The following is a 22,943-nucleotide window of genomic DNA, read 5'->3' on the forward strand; positions in this document are numbered from 1 at the left end:
CTGTATATATAATAATTAACAGAGTTTCTGTGAGTAATTTTTGGGAAACAGTCTGTGGAGGTTTATTTCATGAATTTGAAAAAAAAAAAAAGTATGATTTGTAATTTAACTTTTGTGGGAGTTTTTCCACTGTTATTCATTTCAAGAAGAAGAAAAAAATCACAGCTCGTATAAATGACAAATTTAAGAGATTTTAACAGATTGCTTTCAGCAACACACTGGGTGAGCATCATCATTCAAATGTGTGGCAAATGTATTCCTGAAACACAATTCCATTTATATACAAGACTAAGTTTCAAGAAAATATTTCTTGTCTATATTCTTATGTGAAATGTTCAGTATTACAGGCATTATAACATTACATCAAGAGTATGACCCATATTAAGGGTGATAGAATAATATCATATAATAGAATTATATACTAATTGTACTAAATTTAGTAATTTGTTGAAATGTGATGTTTGAAATATGGCTTAATTATATATGTGTGAAATATGTTAATTAGCACACACATTAACAGTTCAGTGTCTTTCAACCAGAGGATAATTCATTTAACTTTTGGTGTAAAAGGGCTTTTACCTTTGCCAAAAAAAAAAAAAATATATATATATATATATATATAATTTTTTTTTGTTTTGTTTTTGTTTTTTTTTATATTAAAAACAATCAAGCAAGCCCAGCTCAGATGAGAAAAAGTAACATTTCACATTACTTTCCATAAAAAGTAATGGTAACAATTTAGAATAGGGAACAGTTATTCACTATTAACTACGACTTTTCCCTCAATAAATTCCTAATTTGCTGCTTATTAATATTTAGTAAGGTAGTTGTTAAGTTTAGGTATGGGGTAGGATTAGGGATATAGAATAAGGTCATGTAGAATAAGTCGTTAATATGTGCTTAATTGCTACTGATAAATGGCTAATATTCTAGTAATATGCATGCTAATAAGCATGCAAGCGCCCTCCTCCCAAACGCCCCAGTTATTTCCACCCTGGTGTACCCAGGCACTTCTGCATTCGGTTTGATACAGAAAGTGCATTGCATGCATGAATCTGTCCTCGTAATCAAATGCAATGTAGATGCTGTGACATAAAACATTTTCTTAGTAGTCACAAAACCCATCCATCCTATAGCTAAACAAACACTCTCTGTGAACTATATTAAATATGCGTTTTCAAATGCTAATTCTGCATCAGACCGGCTTGATTTTAAGCTTATAGGCAGAAACTCTATTCTGAGGTAGGGAAGCGCATCCTCAGTTTCAACATGTCAGACTGCCGTACTGTTGCTTAGCGAGCTCTTTGTATTCCTTGTAAGTAGACAGCCGTTTGACAGTTTGTTTCAAAGAATGTTTCAAAATGTTTCAATACCTAAGGGGAGGTGTGCAAGGAAGGAGAAATCACAGAGGCAATTCAGTTATGCAAATCACATCACACTGTTTTCATTAATCCCACCTGAACATTGCAAACTGTCTGTGCAGAACCTGCAGAGAGAAAAAAAAAAACGCATGGAACTTTTTCAATCTATCTATCAATGTCTTAATGTGACGAAATTATGACAGGAGTTATGTGACATTTTTGATGGGCTCTGTGATAATAAAAACACCTGGCAGACTTTGACTGTAAGAGGAGGTATTTTATAGATATTATATTTATTTTGACATGGAAATGGCAAATTGTCTTGATTCACTGATTCACATTCGCGATTCACTTTTGAAATATATAATGTATACATTATGAAGGGTTAACTCTTCATACAAATTATATTTTTTTTTGACTTGCTCCATTTAATCCAGAGGTTCTGATCTGTAATTTCTCTATACCAAAATAAATAAATATAGACTTTTATTTTAACACATAGCTTGATTTATTTATTTATTCATTCATTCATTGTTTTTTTTTTTTGGTTTGTTTTGTTTTGTTATTTTTAATAAATTAATACTTTGATTTAGGAAGAACATGTTAAAATTGATTAAAAGACAGTAATCGCCATATTAAATTGATGATTGAAGGATCATGTGACACTGAAGACTGGAGTAATGATGCTGTAAATGAAGCTTTGCATCATAGAAAAAAAAAAAACTTTTTAAAATATATTACAATAGAACACTTATTTTACTGTATTTTTGATTAAATAAATGCAGCCTTGATGAGCATAAGAGACTTCCTATTTGTAAAATCCTCTTAATCCTCATAAATAATAATAATAAATACAAAAACTTCACTTTTTGAAATTAAAATCATTTTATCTTGCTCTAATTGATTCCTTCATCAAACACATTCTCACAATACTGAAACGCCTCTACAGTTACTCTTCTGCTGATGTCTTATTTATTTATTTATTTGTCACTCAATATTTCCCTTTGAAGTGTCAACTGCGGGATCAAGTTGTAAAAATATTCCAGCCAAATCCCATCAAATACTCTATAAACAGGAGAACTGAGGGAATATGTCATGCTAAAAGCATAATTGGCATTATACATTCTGTTTAAAATCTACATCGGGGGATCCGGACTGACAAGTCCTCATTAAGCCTCTGGCCTCTGCCTTGCTGGAGAAATAAAAGTGATTGCTGTAATTACACCAGCGAGGATGAGGATGAGGAGGAGGAGGCACTTCTGGCTACAGGTGGCTCTGATTAAGTTTAATCTGGCAGTCCTCCTCTTTCCTATCTCTTCTCTAGGCTCTGTGCCTCTAGGTGCAAAGGCTCGGAGGCAGCCTTCCATAATGAGCTCCTCAGCTACACACTGGATACCCTGGAGTACAGTCCCTACAGAGCCATAATGAGCACTCCAGTGCAGCACTCTGTACTCGCAGCCAAGGGCTCCAAGCCGGCCTCCCCGTAGACAATGGCACATGGGTGGGCATGGCTTGTTCGCCATTCTCCTCTCAGTTGGTCCCCGGGGTGCTTGTATGGATGATGGGGAGGGGTGGGCGGGAGCCTGCAGTTGGCAGCAGTTGCCTCGCAGGGAGAGGCGCTCGTCTTGGCCCACCGACAGCCCTCCTTCACATCCAGAGATCGTGTGGGGTAGCGAGCGTGAAAAGCGAGGCGGCCCATCACTCGGGGCGAGCAGAAGGCACGTGAAGATCTTCTGGATGGACTGCATGAGTGGTGTGGGGAAACTGTTTACTTCCCAGATGCCGTTTAATAGACTCTTACATGTCTTGTTCTGTTGAAAGAAGTCTCTTATGCTTAACAAGGCTGCATTTATTTGATCAAAAATACATTATTACAAATATCATTACAATTTAAAAATATAGCTGCAAGCAGCGATTAGCGGGGCCAAGCCAGCGAATGGCCCGTAGCGAGGCGCAGAGCGGGAAGAGAATAAAAAGCTGAAAAAGAACGTACATAGAAAAAACAGATTGGTTCAGAAGCACAGAAGTTCAAAACTGAACAGAAGTTGGGATGAGAAGAACAAACGCACAGAAGATCCAACGTCTGGAACAAAAGCAATGTTTGAACCGCTTCTGGCCACAGGACCTCTCGCGGTCTGGGCTTGAGCCAACCGGGATTCGAACCCGCGCCCTAAAAGGTTCGGTGAAAGCGGCTTAGCAGAGTGAGCCACTCAGTCGCTGCACGTTTGACAAGCTGCCGAGGAGAGGTTTAGGTGAGAGAATGAGCTGACAAAAAAAGTTATTTAGCATTTTAACCAGTGTAACACAAAGTAAAGTTAATTGTAACGCAGCTTATGGTTAATTCGATAGCTGAAGAGTCACTTTAAACAGAATGGTAATTGTTTAGCCTGTAACTTAGAAGAATGCTAAGATCACTAGTATAAGCCAAAAAAATTCAAAGTGATGGACACGTGGTTCAGCCAATCCTGGCAAAATTGACATCCTTATAATATTCTGACTGACTGTTCAAAAGTTATAAGTGAAAATGTGATTTGTTTGGTATCTCACGACCCATAGGTGGCGCTGTTCCCAAATTTGGCATGGATCCTCAGATCATGGAGTTGAAGAAGTGTACCAAGTTTTGTTTTGATTGATCATAGCTTGGCTGAGATACAGCCTCTGAACCAATTTTGGTCGACCTCATGAAGTTCACAACATCATAACTTTTGAACGAAGATGAATAAAAAAAATCTGTTCAGTCATCTCTGTGCGGCTCAGATCAAAGATCATCTGAGCCAATTTTGGGAAGAATTGGATCAATTTTGAAGGAGGAGTAGCAAAAACACTGGTTTTCATTTGCTTCAAAATGGCGGAGAGACACCATGTTGGAAAATGACAAATGAGACATTGTCAGAATCGGCATAAGCCAGGGAACGAAACGACATAAAAATGACACATTTTGGACAACATTTGCAAAAGTTATGTGTTTTTGTTTTAATAGTTATATCTCTGGAACACTAGGTGGCGCTGTCTTAAAACTTCCGTGGTACCTCCGGGGCATGGGGTTTATGATCCCTACCGATTTTTGTGCCGATATTTCCAATGGTTCAAAAGATATAGCAATGTATGACTCATTTCAAAATGGCGGACACGTGGTTTAGCCAATCCAGGCAAAATTGACATCCTCTGTTTTGTCATGACCCAAGGAATCCATAGACACAAAGATTATAATTTTCTGAATTACTGTTCAAAAGTTATAAGCAAAAATGTGAATTTCTGGTATCTCACGACCCATAGGTGGCGCTGTTCCCAACTTTGGCGTGGCCCCTCAGATTATGGTGTTGATGAAGCGTACCAAGTTTCGTTTCGATTGATCCAAGTTTGGCCGAGATACAGGCTCTGAACCAATTTTGGGTCGACTTCGTTAAGTTCACAGAATCATAACCTTTGACCAAAGATGAATAAAAATAATCTGTTCAGTCATTTCTGTGCGGCTCAGTCCAAAGATCATCTGAGTCAATTTTGGGAAGAATTGAATCAATTTTCAAGGAGTAGTAGCGAAGAGACAGAATACTGTACTTTTCAAAATGGCCGCTACTGTAATGGGTGGAGTCTTACTGTAAGCTATTGAATGTGATCAGCATGAAGAGAGTAATCAGGTGTACTAAGTTGAATTTTTCTAGAACAAGGGGTTCAAGAGTTATTACCATTTCAATGTTGAATTTTTGAACTGGTGGTGGCGCTATAGAGTTGGTTCTAGAGACCCCAAAGTTGGTCAGGTCACTATTCATGGCCATCTCTATAAGTATGCCAAATTTCATCATTTTCCTATGTTCCGTTCATAGGGCTGCCATAGAGCCCCATTGAAGAGAAGAAGAATAATAATAATAATAATAAATATAGCTGCAAGCAGCGATTAGCGGGGCCAAGCCAGCGAATGGCCCGTAGCGAGGCGCAGAGCGGGAAGAGAATAAAAAGCTGAAAAAGAACGTACATAGAAAAAACTGATTGGTTCAGAAGCACAGAAGTTCAAAACTGAACAGAAGTTGGGATGAGAACGAACACATACACGTTTCTGATTCAAGACAAACACGCACGGAAGATCAAATGTCTGGAACAAAACAACGTTTGCACCGCTGGTACTAAACAGGATTCGAACCCATGACCAGAAAGGATCAGGGCAAGCGGCTTAGCAGAGTGAGCCACACGGTTGTTAGATATTTTACAGGCCGAGGAGAGGTTTAGGTGAGAGAATGAGCTGACAAAAAAGTTATTTAGTATTTTAACCAGTGTAACACAAAGTAAAGTTAATTGTAACGCAGCTTATGGTTAATTCGATAGCTGAAGAGTCACATTAAACAGAATGGTAATTGTTTAGCCTGTAACTTAGAAGAATGCTAAGATCACTAGTATAAGCCAACAAATTTCAGTGGCGGAGACGTGGTTCAGCCAATCCTGGCAAAATTGAAATCCTTTTAATTTTCTGACTGACTGTTCAAAAGTTATAAGCGAAAATGTGAATGTTTTGGTATCTCACGACCCATAGGTGGCGCTGTTCCCAAATTTGGCATGGCCCCTCAGATCATGGAGTTGAAGAAGTGTACCAAGTTTTGTTTTGATTGATCAAAGCTTGGCTGAGATACAGCCTCTGAACCAATTTTGGTTGAGCCCGTTATGTTCACAGCATCATAACTTTTTTTTTCACTAGTACTCAAAAAATTCTGTTCAGTCATTTCTGTGCGGCTCGGTCCAAAGATCATCCGAGTCAATTTTGGGAAGAATTGGACAGATTTTGAAGGAGGAGTAGCAAAAACACTGTTTTGCATTTGCTTCAAAATGGCTGCCAGACACCATGTTGGAAAATGACAAATGACACATTGTCAGAATCGGCATAACCCAGGGAACGAAACGACATAAAAATGACACATTTTGGACAACATTTGCAAAAGTTATGTGTTTTTGTTAGAATAGTTATATCTCTGGAACACTAGGTGGCGCTGTCTTCAGACTTCTGTGGTCCCTCCGGGACATGGTGTTGATGATCCCTACCGATATTTGTGCCGATATGTTAAATGGTTCAAAAGATATTGCAATTTATACCAAATTTCAAAATGGCGGACAGGTCGTTCAGCCAATCCTGGCAAAATTAACATCCTCTGTTTCGTCATGACCCAAGGAATCCATAGACACAAATATTATAATTTTCTGAATTACTGTTCAAAAGTTATAAGCAAAAATGTGAATTTCTGGTATCTCACGACCCATAGGTGGCGCTGTTCCCAACTTTGGCGTGGCCCCTCAGATCACGGTGTTGATGAAGCGTACCAAGTTTCGTTTCGATTGATCCAAGTTTGGCCGAGATACAGGCTCTGAACCAATTTTGGGTCGACTTCGTTAAGTTCACAGAATCATAACTTTTGAACAAAGATGAATAAAAAAAATCTGTTCAGTCATTTCTGTGCGGCTCAGTCCAAAGATCATCTGAGTCAATTTTGGGAAGAATTGAATCAATTTTCAAGGAGTAGTAGCGAACAGACAGAATACTGTACTTTTCAAAATGGCCGCTACTGTAATGGGTGGAGTCTTACTGTAAGCTATTGAATGGGATCAGCATGAAGAGAGTAATCAGGTGTACTAAGTTTTATTTTTCTACAACAAGTGGTTCAGGAGTTATTACCATTTCAATGTTGAATTTTTGAACTGGTGGTGGCGCTATAGAGTTGGATCTAGAGACCCCAAAGTTGGTCAGATAACTATTTATGTCCATCTCTACAATTGTGCCAAATTTCATCATTTTCCTATGTTCTGTTCATAGGGCTGCCATAGAACCCCATGGGACGAAAATAATAATAATAATAATAAAACATACAGATACAATAGGGGCTATAGCCCTTCGGGCTTGGCCCCTAATAAATGTTTTCTATTTGAATATATTTTTAAATGTAATTCTGTAATCATAAAAAATAAATCAATAAATAAATTGATGAAAAAAAAAAAATACTACTACTACACTCTAAAACATCCTGGGTTAAATACAACCCAGTGCTGGGTAAATATTGGACAGAACACATGCTGGGTTGTTAAATGTTTAACCCAACCTTCCGGGCAGTAACCCAACCGCTGGGTCTAAACAACCCAATTGCTGGGTTTGTCCGTATTTTACCCAACGCTGGGTTGTATTTAACCCAGCATTTTTTAGAGTGCACTGCTACTACTACTACTAATGATAATGAAATTTAGTGAGATTTATTGATGGGGAGGGGTGGAGAGTTTGTAGTGGTGTGTGAGGGGGTATCATCGGGCAGAGTTCAGTAGGGAGACAGCTGTAGGGAAAAAGCTGTTCCTGAGTCTGCTGGTCTTTGTCCGGAGGCTCCTGAAGCGCCTCCCAGAGAGCAGTAAGTTAAACAGTCTATGGTCAGGGTGAGAGGAGTCCTTAAGAATGTCGCGAGCTCGACGTAAACAGCGTTTTCTCTGGATGTCCTCAATGGCAGGAAGTGGTGTCCCTGTGATGCGTTGGGCAGTTTTCACCACCCTCTGCAGTGCCTTGCGGTCAGCAACTGAGCAGTTCCCATACCAGACTGTGATGCAGTTGGTCAGGATGCTTTCAATCGCACACCGGTACAAGTTCACCAGGATGGCTGGAGACAAGGGGTTCTTCTTCAGTGTCCTAAGGAAGAAGAGGCGTTGGTGAGCCTTCTTGACTAGGCTGGATGTGTTGGTGGTCCAAGTCAGGTCCTCCGAGATGTGGGTTCCCAGGAACTTGAAGCTGGAGACACGTTCAACAACCATCCCGTTAATGTGGATGGGGTCATGCGTGCCACTTTTCTTCTTCCTGAAGTCCACAATAAGCTCTTTTGTCTTACTGGTGTTGAGGAGCAGGCTATTGTCAAATATAGTATTGCTGATCCCAAAAGGTAGTGTATTGTTTTGAAAGGTACTGTATTAAAATGTTATATTTATGTATGTTGGTATAGAGAAATTACGGTTGCACTTTATGTTACAGTATGTGCACTTACATGTACTTACAGTGTACCTACTGAACCAAAGAAAGTACTGGTTATAACTACATGGTGTAGGGGTAGGTTTAGGGATAGATTCAGAGTTAGTACCTAGTTTTTACCTAGTTATTGAAATTACTATAATATTACTATGTAAATGAGTAACATGACTGTAAAATAAAGTGCAACCGAAATTACAGATCAGCCCCTCTGGATCAAATAGAGAAACAAGTCAAAAACATAATATTATAAATGTCTTTACTATCACTTTTAGCACTTTTGTTCAATTTAATATGCCCTTTTTGAATGGAAGGAGAAAAAAAGCGAGCAAAAACTATATGAAGATCTTCTAGAATGACGGACTGCATCAGTGGTGTAGGAAAACTATTTACTTCCCAGACAGCGTTTAATAGACTCCTGGAATCAGAAGCCACCCACTTTTGGTAGTGTTTGTGATGCGTTCACACTTAGTCTTTTGATTATCTTCGTTATTTAAATGGATTTGCATAACAATCAGCTAGATTTTATTAGCCGACGAGATGCAGAAAACAATCAGTGCGCTGCAATGTCGATGCAAGACTCTTAATTACAATGTTGAATAATGTCAAGCAAATGAATCAAGCCAAGCACCTCTCACATCAGCTTTCATCAGGATGGAGAGATACAGGGTGCGCGCTCATTACGCTTGCAGAGTGTGTGGGTCGTCGAACAGGGGGCCGAGGTGATGCTGAAGTGCTCTGTAGGTTAGCTTTGCACTGTTCCACAATTACGGATATGGAGGGAAATATTATAATATTGTTTATACGTTGCGACTGGCAATGGCCGGCCTTTTTTTTTTTTTTAATTGCTCTGTATTTTAATGAGCTCACCTCTCTTGATCTTGGACAGACACGGTGTTGGCTAGCGCTGTCTTTTCTGAAACAGCTCCATCTGGGAATGAGGATTACATAGTTATTATCTTGGGGGAGGATTAAGGATTTGTGTCTATCACTGGGTGGTGCAGCCAAAGACAAATAAATCTCAACATGCTGTTAATACATAGTCTCTATTGTTCCTTTTGTAATAATCAAGAAAAAAAAAGAAGAAGAAGAACACGGGCATGACGGCAGTGAGGGGGTTTTGGGTTTACAGCCACATGTCCTGTTTGGGAGGTGGGATTTATCGGAACGATGTTTCATCATCAGGCATAATACGCTGGATTCTGCTGTTCTGGAACACTCGAGCTGTAGAGAGATCAGAAAGTAAATTCATTCTCAAAAAAACAAAGATTGAAAAATGAGAAGAGGATACAAGGTGATATTGCTCCATCGCTGTTATTTTATGAATATACACTGTATTTTGTGGCACGACTGATGAATTGTTTGAGTACAACCAAAATCCTAAATCAAACTTTGATACGTTATGTTTTCTAATACAAAACTATGACACTATGAAGGGTCAGGGTCAGAAAATAAGAAAAAAAAATGCTTCTAAAAAGTAAAATGCATCTAAAATTCAATATGTATGTGCATTCATTTATTTATTTTATTTTATTTTATTTTTAAAAGAAGACTCATACTTACAAGGCTGCATTTATTTGATTAAAATACTGTAAATAACAGCAATATTGTAAAATAGTTTTACAATTTAAAATAACAGTTTTGTATTATATTATATTTTCAAATGTAATTTACTTATTTTATTCAAAGCTGAATTTTCAGTATCATTACTCCAGTCTTCAGTGTCACATGACCCTTCAGAAATCATTCTAAAATGCTGATTTGCTTATATTATTATACTTTTTTTATCAATGTTGAAAACAGTTGTGCTGTTTATATTTACTGCTTATAATATTTTAAGGAAAGCCATTATACATTATTTTTCAGCATTCTTTTAATGAATAGATAAAAGGAGTATTTATTTAAAATGCATCGTTGTTGAATAAATGTGTGAATTTATGTGTGAATCTATAGATAGACAAACAAAAAACATACAAATAACAAATTAAATCAAATATGCCCTCATCTAGTTAAAAATGCCTAAAAATCATATTTATCCAAAATATTGCACGTAAATAAACAAGTAAAGTTATTGGCAGTGCTAAGGGCGCAGTTAAACAATTAACCTTTGTGATACTTTAGCAGTATTTGACATTTTAAATTGTTAACATGAATCAATATAACCGTTTGCCCTCAAACATGTCAAAGGTTTGTCTACTAACACGTAGACCACGAAAGCCCCTGGCCACAAGTGACCTTTGGTAGCGCAGCAACCTGATTTGATCCTTTGTGTTGTATGGAAAACCAAAGCCCACAAAGCACACTCTTATCCTCATCTAAACCCATTAGCTCACCAGGTTACAATTGTAGTGCTCAGCAAGTGGCGATACAAGTAGCACACCTGTTACTGCATGCAGACCGCCGCTTGTTTGTAGGTGCGATGTATGTTGAAATCGTTGACATGTGCAAGCGTTGAAAGTCCTGTTACGAACCAAGCACACAACCTGATTTGATAGCCCTGAGTGGAGCTGTAGGATTAAGGGGAGCATGCTGTTAGAATTGGTTTAATCATCATGAAGGACGTCGCCGTAAATGGAGACGACGTGACACTGTCTTTTCAAACAGCCTCTTTATTAGTGCTGGAGGATGCTGTAATCCAGAGGGCTACAGCCTGCCAGTGGTTCTTTTCTGAACGGCTTACCTTTGTGTCGCCGTCACATGTTTGGTCCATCCTTAGAGCCCACACCATCACAACAGCCATTTAGATGATTCAGTATTGTGCAGACAGAAAGAAAATGAAAAAGAGTGAGTGGCAGGAGAGAGAAAGGAGATAATTAGTTGCAAGAAATCTTGGGATATTCCACGTAATTCCTGTAGACGTGGAGCATTTCATATCATTTAATCAAAAAGCATTGGATTCCTGTCATATCTGCCTGAAATATCAACATCCTCTCAAAAATTCATGTGCATCATATCCAGTTTTAGATATTATTAGATACCAATGCTTTGAAATATAAAATACCTTTTTTTAATCGTTGTTGCATTGGTGCAAAACTATTCAAAGATTTTAATAGTTGGGATTTTATTCATTACTTCAGTCTTCAGTGTCACATGATCCTTCAGAAATCATTCTAATATGCTGATTTGCTGCTCAAGAAACATGTATTATTAATATCAATGAAAACACTTGTTATGCTTAATATTATTTGTGGAAACCATGATGTATTGTTGTTGTTGTTTTTAGGAATCTTTGATGAATAGAAAGTTTTAAAGAACAAAATTTACTTGAAAAATAAATATTTTATAACATAATGTCTTTAGGTTAAACTTTAGATTAAAATATCTAATATTAGAAATGATTACACATTGCATTGACATGCAATGGGCTTTTTAGTAGTCAGTGCATTGGTGTAAATTATACATATATATAATGTAATTTATTCATGTGATCATCATTACTCCAGTCTTTAATATCACATGATCTTTCAGAAACCATTCTAATATGCTGATTTAGTGCTCAAAAGAAGTGCTTCTTCGTATTATCGATGTTGAAAATAGTTATTCTTGTTAATATTTTTTGTGGAAAACAATTTTTTATTGTAATTAATAGGAAGTTCAAAATAACATTTATTTCAAACATAAATCTTTTATAACATAACAAATGTCTAGGTTAAAATAATTTATTACTATGATGTAAAGCTGTATTTTAAAGCAACATTAATCTAGTCTTCAGTGTCACATGATTTAGTGCTTAAAACAAATATTAATGTTGAAAACAATTGTTCTGCCTTTTTGTGGAAAGCATGATATGTTATTGTTTTCCAGCATTATTGTAATGATTAGAAAGTTTAAACAAACTGCATTTATTTCAAACATAAATCCTTTTTAAATGTCTAGGTTAAAATATCCAGCATTGGACATGATCAGGTGCGCACTGCATCGAAATATAAAGACCGTTTTTAGTCATCACTGCATTTGTGCAAAGATATCTTAATGAGGTCTTAATGATTGGGATTTGTGTTTCTCAACATAAAGATCACTATTTCACATCTACAGCAACATTTGGACTGACTGCTCTGTAATTCAGTTAACAGCCTGCAATTTGCATATGAGGTTACCAATTTCTCTTCAAATTTTGACTTCTCGTTTGTCCCACAATTGAATCTTTCAGCCATCCAGTGCCCTAATCTGGCCGCTATGGTGTTAAATGTCACAGAACGGCTGTATTTAGATATGGTACGTCAACCTGCCAGCGTTTGATCGCACGGTTGCCTCTTTATAAGATGCACAGCGCGTTTTAGCAGATAGAGAAAAGGAAATGAGAGAGAGGATTGAAAATTACAAAGACTTGGAGAGTCATCGAGGATCAGTTTGCTTTTAAAAATCCGCCGTTGTTCGTCCATTTGAACCCGACATGCATACGACCGCTGTGTTTTTCCGTCTCAATCTTATAAGCCAGGCTTGAGTTGTTCCACTGACGGTGGCTTAAACAACAGATGACTCAATCGAACAATATGCTTATAAACCACTTAGCCTCAAAAACAAAAGTGTTGAAGTGCTCATATTAAGCTTTTTACGAAGCAAAACAAATCCATCACGACTTGCTTTAAAGTCAAAGTTATTTAGGCCGAACGCTAAAGCTGGGTCAATCACGGCACGTTTCTGTGCCACATTTTATCCCAGAATCAAAATATTTGTAAAAGACGCATGGGAAAAAAAAAGTATTGTTTTCTTCACGAATCTCCAAAGGCTATGAATTATTCAGTGCGACCAAATACCAGTTAACATTTTCCAAAACGAGACGTTAAATCACAGCAGAGACTCCGCCGCCATTCAGAGAGAGCTGTATCTTGTCACACACATTCTACTGGATGAGCTCTTTTCTGGAGCAGAGGAGAAGTTAGGCAAAGCTGGTTCTTCTGCTCCTCTACCTCAGAGACCAGGATCAGCAGGCAGAATCCTTTATTTGTCCCTGAGTTGAGTGTGTGGAACACTTGGCCTCGTCCCTCGGTGCTGCCAGGATCAGAGTTGCGCGCTGCCGTGGTCTCACTGCTGGCAACACACAAAGCCGGCTTGGAATGACAAATTGGTCTGAGACACCACCAGGCACATGCCAAGAAACGTTCGCAGCACACACCACACCAAATTGGCAATCTCAACTAAGTTTAGACAAGCTGAACACACAGGCACAAATCAAATATCTGCAGGGTTTGTGTGTGCATGTGACTCCGTACAGAATGTTCGTGCATAATTACGATGCCCTTTGTTTCCGCCGTGTGTGATTTTATGTGAAGCACGCATTCATAAAGCTTTTATTTTGGATGGGACACGGTCTCTAAGGAGTCTGAGGGAGGTGGCCCATGTATTCTTTTGTTTTTATTCATGATATGGAAAACCTTTTTTTTCTTCAAAAATAAGATACTATTTGTTTTCTGAAATCTACAAAAATAATGTAAAGGTCAAAGTTACATCCCATTTCTGTTTTTTAGCCTGTTTCTACCTGTTTTTAGGAGTCCATATAACAATTAGACTATTTCTATACATATTAAGCGTAACATGCAGCATTCAACTCATCATAAAGCATACGCTTTTCATAAGTGTACTTGCATAATTTGACATAATGATGACATATGTGACCACAAAACTGAGATTGAGATTTATACATCATCTGAAAGCTGAATAAATAAGCTTTCCATTGATGTATGGTTTGTTAGGGCGTTATTTGGCCGAGATACAACTATTTGAAAATGTGGATTCTGAGGGTGCAAAACAATCTAAATATTCAGTTGTCCAAATTAAATCAATGCATATTACTAATGAAAAATTAAGTTTTGATATATTTACAATAGGAAATTTACAAAATATCTTCATGGAACATGATCTTCACTTAATATCCTAATGTTTTTTGGCATAAAAGTAAAATAGATCATTCTGACCCATACAATGAATATTTGGCTATTGCTACAAATATTATCAGTGACTTATTCAAAATAACCAGCAGTGACGGCATCGTGATGGTGATGTGTTTATATCGCAGAAGTTCAGATTATTTGGCCAATTTAACTTTCGTAGACTGAGCCCCAGTAAAACCTTACGGATAAATATATTTTTCCTCCAAAATATATCACTAATCACATCATGTATGTCCTGGATTTTCTGCCGTCTGTTCAGAATCAGAACTACAGAAGCCTGATTTGTGAATGGATCACTCTTTGGAAATGTTTATTTTCTATGAGTTAGCTAAATGTGTTAGCAAAACAGTCTGAATCGTCAGACATTTTTCAGTCAATGTGATTCAGTCATTTGGACAAATTGTTGCTCTCCAAAATTTATGTTAACTTTGCACTCCAGAAAATGTCAAAATGCTGCACACAAAGTCACCTGAAAATCACAAATCACATTTTATTTTATTTATATTTTCTTTTTTTAAAGATGTATTTTTGGCATTTTGGAATTTTATTGTGATATAGGACAGTTGAGTATTGACAGGAAGTGGACGGGATCGGGAATGATCCACGAACCGGGGGTCAAACTCAGAAAGCCCAAAATGCAACTGCCATATATGTTGACGTGCTGCTGTCGCTGACTATTAATGTTTTAATTTTTGAACATCTTTGGTTGGGGTTGAACTTTAAATATGTAAACGAGCAAGTTTGTACATGTTTATTTCTGTTATGGTTATGCCTTTTAACAAATGCACTTTGCATATCCTACCATTTTTGTTCATGTTGATTTATGAATTCTAAACAAGGGCAATGGAATGTTTTTACACTCATCGTTGTTCATTTAGCTTATTAAAATTAGAATAAGGCAAATCCCGATGCCACAGGCAAACATTCAGCATTTCACACAGAACCAAAACTTACCTAAAACTTTAACGCTGTTGTTTTGGCTCCCTCACAGGCACATGATATTTCCTTCAGGCGATGCAAATGTAGTTAAACTATGTGGCTGTTATGATGTTATGTTCTAGTTGGTATGTTCCAGCGTACACATTTTCCTTCCAATACTAAAGTTAATTTACAAACCACAAATTCCAATAGTCCAGGCCAAAAACAACAGAAATGACTCTTTTCTGTTGTTGTTTCACTATCTGAATCTATGAATTTAGACTGGATATGAATGACAGGACTTATTTCAATATGTGGCAGGTGGGTACTTTGACTGCCTGGTAGGGTTTTTTTTGCCATTAAAATGATATTCGGCCTCTCCTTGATGGTTTGTGCCCGAAACCGTGCCTTATCATGATTTTAGGTGGACCACTCAAATTGAAAGCTTCCGTCGCTCGAAGCCACATCAAAATAATTGTTTTGAGTCGTAGTGGATTTTATCTAGGAGAGGACTTACTCGAAAATGATCCTGAGAACAATAAAATGCATCTCTTTCTCTACGTTGGCAAAAATGTACGACACTCTGGCTCGCAGTTATTGAATTCAGGCCCCATATCAGTCACAAAGCCTTATTTCTTTTTGGGGGTGGAAGTCCCGAATATGATAAATGTGCAGTACGGGCCTTTGATTGTATGGCCGAGGCAGCCTCTAAATTATACTGCTCAGTTTGAGGGCTCCGAGTTGCCTAAGGCTTTTAAATTGCTAATGATCAACTGTGAAGAAGCACTTTGATAGCAGTGCCAGGGGACTTTAAAGCAGATCTACTGTTGTGTGTGGAGCACCCGCTTCACACTGGAAACCCTGTACCATTACTCTTTCAGAAATAGGGGATGTCGAAAATGGAAACAGGAAGAAAAATCCAGGAAAACAGAATAAGTTGCCCAACCCACTCCAAAAGCAGACATGCTGCATGCATAAGTATTACAGCATTAAGGAAGACACATCTGACAACCACACTTGTGACTGTTTCATTGTAAACTAGGTCTGTTAGGTTCTTTATTTTACACGACTGTCATCACTTTGTCATTTTATGTGGTGCCACTGCTGCTAAGATGTTTGTGTGTGTGTGTGTGTCGCAAGATCAAAACCATGGAAGTCACGTGATCAAAAACATCTGATAATCCTTGAAATACATACCTCCTTTTAATCCCACAGAGAGAAATGTGGGTGTTGTTGTTGCGTCCTCTTATTTCTCCATCTTTTTTTGGTTTGCTTTTTCATATTACAACAACAGAAAGTGTCATAAACAGAGACAACAAAATCAAGAGCATGCGAGGGGTGTGCAACTTATTTAACGCTCAGTACTCTTGAGTGTCAGCCAGGAAGTAACAAGTACAAAGTCTCCCAGTGTGTGAGGAGAATGTTACTGGGCCAGAGCATCCTCACTGTGCCAGGCTGCCAGAAAAGCCCTGCTCCTTATTTTGCCTTGGGTGAATAGTGCTCTTGTTTGTGAGTTTAAATGGGAGTCGTCTAAGATCGCGGCGAGTCTTCTCCACCTGGTGCGTATCGGAGAAGACAAGTTAATGTGACGACGTCAGACCCTCTCTTTAAGATTGCTTTTAAGGTGAAAAGTACTTCGGCGCTCGCTCCTGCCAATTCTCAGCCTGAGGCTTTTTATCTCATGAGGGCTGGCTAAGAGAGAGAGAGTAACAGAATTATTTGCGGGTTCGCTCAGAAACTGTGTTGCCAGAGCCATTAATATCAAACAGAAGGCACTACTACATTAGGAACAATTGATTGGCTCATTTTTTGTGGCTTTGCACATACGCCACCAGTCAAAAGTTTAGAATCATTAAGATTTTTGTTTTTGAGGTCTCTTATGCTCACTAAGGCTCAGTAAAAACAGTAAAATTGTGGAAAAATTATTACACTCGAATATTGCTGTTTTCTGGTTGAATATATTTTAGAATGTAATTTATTCCTGTGATGCAGAGTTGAATTTTCAGCATCATTACTCCAGTCTTCAGTGTCACATGATGCTACAGAAATCATTCTAATATGCGTATTTGCTTCTCAATTATAATCGGTACTCAGTTATTAATAATGGTTCTTATTATCTCTTTTAAAAACTATTTTTTTCTAAAAATAATGTCTTTTTTTCTTATAGAATTCTTTGATGAATAGAAAATTCAAAAGAACAGCATTTATTTGAAACATTTTGTTACATTCTAAATGCATTTACTGATATGCATGATTATTATTAATTTAGTATTATTGTAGATATTATTATAGTATTATATTATAGTATAGGAATAATGATGCTGAATATAATCATATAGAAAAGACTTATTTGAAATTGTAATGATATTTCACAATATTACTGTACTTATCAAATAAATGCAGGCTTGGTAAGCATAAAAGACTTCTTCAACAACATCAAAAAAATCATAATCATTTAAAACTTTGACCAGTAATGTACATTGTATCTGTGTCATTTTCTTTAAGTTTCATAATAAATGCACGCACATGCACGGCCAGATCAGATTAGCTGTGATGAAATATTCATGCTTTGTATTTAAACCCATGCAAAGCAGTAATAAATGAACATGTTTGCTATGAACTGCTTTGTTTTGCTCAGCTTGAGAATGAAATGTGATTTTTAATGCAGCTAATCCTTTTAAAACACATAGCAGGCTCATTATGGCCTAGGGATACAGTGGTGTCTGTGTGAGAGGAGCATGTGCGCAGCCGTGTTTCCTCACCTAGCTCTGTGTATGTGACAAAATTTGCTTTATCTTTGTTGGCAACCGTAAATAAAAAAAATATATCATTCCAAATTAGATCTCGGCTATTATGTGGCCCACAGCACTTTTGAGCAAAACAGGTTTTATCGTTATTATAAAGAGAAGCACAGTCACGCATACCTGGGTCATTTTATAAAACAAGTGCCTTTACCAGCTGATTTTTTATAGTATTTATTTTATAAGACTTTTAAACATTTTATCATGCAACTAATGTGTTTACATTTTAAGAAACTGCATTGTGCCATCAAAAGCTAAATTAATCCATTTTAATGGAATATGTTGTATATATATTTGAAATGTTTAAAGGTAACAGTTTAAAGATTAATTTCAGGGTTGTGAAACTACATGTTGCTTCTCAGAAAGTAGTGTAGTTTTTAATTTAATGTAGCTATTTCAACAGATATCATGGTATAAGTGTTAAAATTTTAAGATAATTGCTAAATAACAAATTCAGGAAAACGTAAGAAAATTTTTATATTTAAAATATTTAATTACTTTGCAAGGGGAAAAATAGGTCCCACTTTATATTAGGTGGCCTTAACTACTACGTACTTACATTTAAATTAATAATTTGATACAATGCACTTATTGTGTACATACATATTATTACATTTTACTTCTATATATTTTTTTAAATACCTATATGTAGTTACATCTGTAATTAATTTCTGTAATTACATTCGTGGCCTAATGGTTAGAGATTCGGACTCGTAATCCAAAAGTTGCGGGTTCGAGTCTCGGGCCGGCAGGGTTTGTAGGTGGGGGGAGTGAATGTCCAGCGCTCTGTCCACCCTCAATACCACGACTGAGGTGCCCTTGAGCAAGGCACCGAACCCCCAACTGCTCCCCGGGTGTGTGTTCACGGTGTGTGTGTGTTCACTGCTGTATGTGTTCACTGCTGTGTGTGTTCACGGTGTGTGTGTGTTCACTTCTGTGTGTGTGCACGTTGGATGGGTTAAATGCAGAGCACGAATTCTGAGTATGGGTCACCATACTTGGCAGTATGTCACTTCACTTCACATTCAATTACTCTGCTGACCCATCCCTTACACCTTAACCCACCCTTAAACCTACCCATACCACCAAGCCTGTCCCTATAAGCTTACCCACATCCCACCTTAATAGCAGTAAAAGTTTTTTGCAGTATAAGTACATTGTACTTATTATTTGATGTAAGTACATAGTACCGGTAATATAAAATGTGACCGAAAAATATGATGGTAACAGATTTTACACACCACCGTCATAATACATTATGGGAATACATTTAAATTACAAAGGTCTGCATATATACTCCCACCCACCAGAATATTTGGTTACCATATATGTAAACCATAATTTTTTTTCCCCGGTACTTCTAAGGAATAAGTAGAAATTTGGCCAAAGAAAAGAAAATCATTGTCAAACGATAAAATGACCTCAGCATTTATTGGCTTTCACAGATTAGAGGTGACAATAATTTGCAAAATCTGTGGCAACAAACACCACTGTTTAAAAGACACCACTGTTTTCATTTATTCATGTTTGAAAGAATAATTAATGCTCACCAAGGCTACAATTATTTGATTAAAAATACAATGAATGTTGCCATACTTACTACTTAGGAATATACAAATAACTGATTCCTATTTGAATAATGTCCTATTGATTCCTAATCCTTGTAAAGGCGATGCTTAATTTTCAGCATTACTCTAGTCTTTAGTGTCCCATGATCCTTCAGAAGTTATTCTAATACTAATTCTAATAAAAAGACACATTTATTATTTTTACTTACGTTGCTAGAATACTTTTTACTTTTGCATTGTTTTAAATAATACAATGCTATTTTTTTCCAAGATTCTTTGATTAATAGAAAGTTCATAAGAACAGCATTTATTTGAAAAAGAAATCTTATAACATTATGATTGTCTTTGTGTATCTCTTGATCGATTTAATGTGTTCTTGCTGAACAAAGGTAACAATGATCTTTTTTCAATGAACTTTTGAATAGTAGCATATTTCATTTCCATCAAAACAGCGTATTCACTGATACAGCAAGGCATATTAAAAGTTGGAATCAGTTATTATCTGTATAAATGGGACACAAGTGGGTGGGGTTTTTTTTTTTTCATTCTTTACGCAGACCGATGCGGCTGTAATACCAGAATCAGACCCAGCATACCTGCACCTCTAAGTCATTACAGAGGTCTAATTGAGACCTCTTCCAGCTCTCAAGACCGGTCTAAAAGAAGGGGCTTCACACTGCTTAGCAAATGAGCACACCAGGAGCAAGAAACCTTGGTGTCTTGATGCACTTGTGGGAAGCTGTCATTTCAAAGAGCACCCCTTTATAGCGATGGCACATTGAGCGTTAGTCAGCCTCAACACTGCTGGCAAGGAGATTACGGCTCTTTGCAGCCTACCGCTTGCTCTCTTTCTCTCTCCACTACCATTTGGAGGGGAAAACATTCAGCAGAGTGAAGTGTAGAAATCACTTCCATGGCTTGTTTTGGGGAGGAACAGCAGAGAGGTTTAATATTAGCAATTTGGCATCTCGATAAAAACTAATTTGTCTCTGTACTGTGAAGCAGAGATGTAACACGTAATGAGAAGAGATAATAAATTTGCCTTCTATCTGGCATTTTCCATCATGTTTATTTGACTGCACTTCACAACCTTGACAAAATCACATTTGGCTTTCACAAGTTTACTGGTGCTGCATGAATTATGGAAGGAGCTGAGAAGGATGGAAGATACCAATAAAGGTTTTTTTTTTTTTTTTTTGTAAAAAAGCAACTATTTGAAAGCCATTCCCTCCATCCACACTTATTTTATAGACTTATCCTCTCTCCAAAATAACAGCAGAGCATTGAAGTCATCCGATTTTACCAGTGCAGTTATGCAGCATTTGCATTTATTATTTAAATATGCAGGACAAGTTAATACACTCCACACAGCATACCTGTCATATTAAATAATTAACCATGGCTGAGCAAAACATTAAACAGGAAATAAAGCAATAACACAAATGCAGTTTTTCCAAAAATATTTATCTCCTTCAAAATGTTTTTGTTTCATAACTGTTGCCCAGTTTATTTAAACAATATCACACCAGCAAGGGGTGTCTGGGTATCAGCACAACTGTGATTTAGCCGTCGGCACGAAGCCAGAGGGTAATTTATATTCAGTTTTATATACAGCATGATTTAATACTGCTTTTTATGCACAATTTGAATTAAAAACTTCCATTTCAGACAAAATGCTTATTTCTTTTTTTACCTCCTTCTATGAAAATAGTTCTATAAAAAAACAAGCAACACACAGAACGGCTGGAACCCACAGTATGTTTGCATGTTCAAACTGTGAGTCTGTGGTGACACTTTATGCTGGTTACATTGTTACACCAGTAGGTGGGAAAAAGTGAGCTTTATGAGTGAGTCATTGAATCATTCAACCATTAATTTATGAATAAGACAAGTCTTTACAAGTGAGTTATTGAATGATTAACTCATCTGATTCATTCAACATTGATTGTTTTGTTTTTGCATTCATTCAGCCAATTTTTTCAACTACCCTGTTTAATTCTTGTACAAAAATAAAAAAAATTAAATAAAACTGGCGATCTTTACAAACAAGCCTTTGAATCATTCACTCAACCGATTTGTTCAACTACATTGATTTATTAAGGAGCAAGTTATTGAATAATTTAATTAGCTCATTTGTTCAACTACACTGATGCTGAATTCAGAACTGGTATACTACTCTTACTGTTTTTACCATATTGTTATATGTCAAAAATAGCTAGAGTACTATGCTAGCATGCCGATTCAAATTTAGTATGATTCATTTAGAAGTAAGCCATTTATTCAACCGATTCTTTTAACTAAATTGATTCATATAGAATTGAGTCATTGAATTGGTCACTCAGCTTATTCATTCAACTACACTGATTCATACAGGAGCGAGCCATTGAATCATTCATACAACCAATTAATTTAACTACATTGATTTGGAAGTGAGTCATCGAATCATTCACTCAAGCAATTTGGTTCAGTGATTCATTCAGGAACTAGTAAACACCACTGCTGTGTGTTGCTTAAAGACGTGACAGCTTCACAGGTGGCACAAAAAAATAGAAGAAGTAACTGGCAGAATTGTGTCTAAAATATAAGTTTCTCAGTATTAGCTTATTGTTTATTGAACTTATGTATGAGATATCACACTCACATTCGTGCTGTGAGTCAGAATAGTCCTGTTGCTCTTGTACCATGTGGAGCAACTGAGTTCAAATTGCACTGTTCTTAACAGAGAGCTTAATAGATGTTTTGATTGACCAAAGTAGAGCAGACACAGGTCAATGTGAGTGATGCTGACGGCGACTCTCCTGAATAAACATGTCGTGTCCTCTTAGCTGCCCTTGCAACCAGGAGAACGTGTGCTTTATTAGTCTTCTACTTGAGTTCCTGAGCCAGCTCTGCTCAGGTTACAATATCATGTATTGTTTAAAACTAGCTCATTAAAGGAAAAACTGTCTGCAGGCGTGTAAGAATCAGGTTTAAAAGGAAAAGGATGATTCTGTAATTGGCCAATTGCGCAAAAAATTTAAAATCTCGTAACCTATGTCTCTGTAGAGTTTCATTCTTTCAGGAGTGGCACAAAGCTCCTTTCTATTATCTCAGATGCCTCGGGCTGACCATGCAGTGTTTGTCTTTTACCCGGCAGCGGGTGTGAAGTGAGGTTACCACACAGCCGATGCTGACTCCTCTAAGTGCTGATAAAATATAGATGTTGAAGTCTGGACCGCTCAATGTTTCATCTCTCTTGGTGATACCATAAGGAAGCCATTAATAGTGTCAGAGAGCATTAGTCCTACAAAAAGAAGATAACTTGATGTAAGAGAATGACTGGCAGCACCTGCTTGGAATCAACTGTGCATCCCACAAATATTAGGGAGAGAAGTTTGTCCCCTGCTGTGCAGGCTTTTTTCCCTCATATGTATGCGAGGTCACTTCAA

The 22,943-nt window shown here is 37.2% G+C and overlaps 1 protein-coding gene across 2 annotated transcripts in view; it reads left to right on the forward strand.

Moving 5' to 3' along the window:
• pcdh11 (protocadherin 11) overlaps positions 1-22,943 on the forward strand; it is a 173,617-nt gene that overhangs the window by 50,037 nt on the left and 100,637 nt on the right. The window lies entirely within an intron of this gene.

The sequence above is a fragment of the Barbus barbus genome (assembly GCF_936440315.1).
Source record: "Barbus barbus genome assembly, chromosome: 33".
Classification (NCBI taxonomy): Eukaryota; Metazoa; Chordata; class Actinopteri; order Cypriniformes; family Cyprinidae; genus Barbus; species Barbus barbus.